Source organism: Alosa alosa, chromosome 11, assembly GCF_017589495.1.
Source record: "Alosa alosa isolate M-15738 ecotype Scorff River chromosome 11, AALO_Geno_1.1, whole genome shotgun sequence".
In the NCBI taxonomy this organism is placed as follows: Eukaryota; Metazoa; Chordata; class Actinopteri; order Clupeiformes; family Clupeidae; genus Alosa; species Alosa alosa.
The window spans coordinates 21,862,444-21,864,943 of record NC_063199.1 but is presented as its reverse complement, the minus strand read 5'-3'; the positions used below and the strand labels follow the sequence as shown (position 1 = coordinate 21,864,943).

Genomic DNA, 2,500 nt, shown 5'->3' with positions numbered 1-2,500 from the left:
ATGAGAGACTGAGAGAGAAGAGGAGAGGCTGAGAGAGTGAAGAACTGACCGCCTTTTCACTTTAGACCGTTTTTTTGAGGCTGAGAGAGTGAAGGACTGACCGTCTTTTCACTTTAGACCATTTTTTGGAGGGTGAGAGAGTGAAGGACTGACCGCCTTTTCACTTTAGACCTGTGTTTTGTTGCTCAGTCAGTTATCATTTTCAGTGGCACCAAAGTAGCAATTTGTGATCATGTGCCTGACCACACCTGTTTTTTCCCCATTGACATGCCAGTGGATGTGCAAAGTTCATTTGCCATTTGCACAATGTGGGACTCTGGCGTAAAACGGATAATTGCTACAAACTAGCAAAGAGTTGCGTCTGGTGCCACACTGCCACTGGGAGAAGAGGACAGGAGAGACGGAGAGCGCTGCACAGATGTTCTGTGGAGTAAAACTAAGCTGCTGATCTGGGTGACAAGAGCAGTCCAAGACACACATACACACACACACACACACACACACACACACACACACACACACACACACACACACACACATACACGCATACACACACACACACACACACACATACACATACACACACATACACACACACACACACACACACACACACACACACACGCATACACACACACACACACACACACACACACACACACACACACACACACACACACACACCTCTAGACCCTAAAAGCACATATAGGGCTCTCCGGGAGGGTCCATGAAGTGTGTTGCACCATTTTTTTTTTTTTTTTTTTTTTTTGAAGTATTTATTTGCTCAGAGAATCATTGTGTTGTGATGATGTTGATATTTTGAAGCATGACTAAAGAGTGGGGTGCCCGTTTGGACTTTTCTCAGGACAGCTAGATACATGTCTAGCGGGCCTAGCCAGACACCCGATATGTCAGTCAGACTGTAAAGTCTGTGCTCATGGCACAATAAAAATGTAAGATTCTTGTTGGGTTTATTATCTTGTGATTTTATGGACGCTTCATAACCGAGGCTCTCGGTTTGCTCCTGTTTATGGAACAGAGGTCAAGTGAAACTTTTACAGACAGAAGATCAGTCCACTCTTTGCACGATAACTTTAACTTTACAGATACTAAAAAAAAAATGTTTACGTTTCACTGTAGAATGTCCACACTACATTACAACATACACAACATAACAACATGAATACAAACATAATCACTTTTAGAGGGGTAGGGTGAGGGTTAAGATGACGGCAGGGAGATGACCACAGGGAAATGACCGCAGGGCTGCCATATGAATCTGAAGCAACCTCACTCCACAGCCACACACCAGAACCCTGATGACTGGAAGGCAGAAAACGCTGTGTCACGCACTGTGTGTGTGTGTGTGTGTGTGTGTGTGTGTGTGTGTGTGTGTGTGATTGTAATGGTGTAATAAATTTCAGCAGAGGGATCAGTAGCTTCAGTGTTTTGATGTAACATCACCTGACTGTCTTTAAAAAAGCAAAGGCAATAGCACACACACAAACGCACACACACACACACACACACAAATACACACACACACACACACACACACACAGACATACAAACAACACACACACACACACAACACGCACAGGTACATAAATACATTTAAGTGACAAATGAACAGCCAATGCCCCCATATACACATAGACACAAAAAGTCAAAAAGAAAAAAGAGGAATGAAGGCAAACAGCCATAAACTTTACTGTCTGAGATAGATATTTGTTTCTCTCTTATCTGTGTGTGTGTGTGTGTGTGTATGTGTGTGTGTGTGTGATCAAACAAAAAATGGCATGACCTCATTAGCTTCTTAAAGTGTGTTTTACCCTCCCTCGCAGCAGAGTTTAACTTCAGGAGCACAAACTCTCAAGAACCTGACGGGAACGCAGACACACACACACACACACACACACAAACACATACACACACATACAAACACACACACACACACACACACATACAAACAAACTTCTAATGAGCTTTACGTAACCATAGCATGGAAATAGCAGTGCAAACGGCATATTGTTGCTTTGATAATTCCCTTTCACGTAGGTAGATAATAAATCATATGAGCCACTTCCAGTGCCTAGTGAATAATAGATCACAAGCTTGAGAAGAGCTGGAGAACTGTAGCCATCGGGGCGAGAGGCAGCCATCATCCTCTCCTCTCATGGGAGACAGACACACACACACATACACACACACACAAACACCTGCTGTCAGCTGACTGACAGCCTCTCTGACAGGAAATCAGAGCGCCCAAATAAAACATGTTAGATAAACGCACTCAGAGAAAGGAGAGGCACACCCACACACGCATATTAGAGGACACAGGCAGAGACAATCACACTACAATATTATGCAACAATGACTTCACTCAGAAGAGACACGAAGGTAAACTTTCTCCAAACGCTCTTCCTCTTCACCCGAGGAGTACCGACTGAGGTGCTGAGGAGCCCATATGACCTGTATGACTGTGCTGAGGAGCCCATAT

At 44.0% G+C, this 2,500-nt stretch overlaps 1 protein-coding gene across 1 annotated transcript in view; it reads left to right on the top strand.

Moving 5' to 3' along the window:
* Nucleotides 1-536, top strand: part of si:dkey-30c15.2 (uncharacterized protein LOC558938 homolog) — a 12,283-nt gene extending 11,747 nt beyond the window's left edge. Inside the window, exon 12 of the mRNA XM_048256631.1 lies at nt 1-536. This exon is cut by the window's left edge and continues 236 nt beyond it. The gene's annotated coding sequence lies outside the window, so the exon portion shown is untranslated.
* Nucleotides 537-2,500: the final 1,964 nt, after the last annotated feature.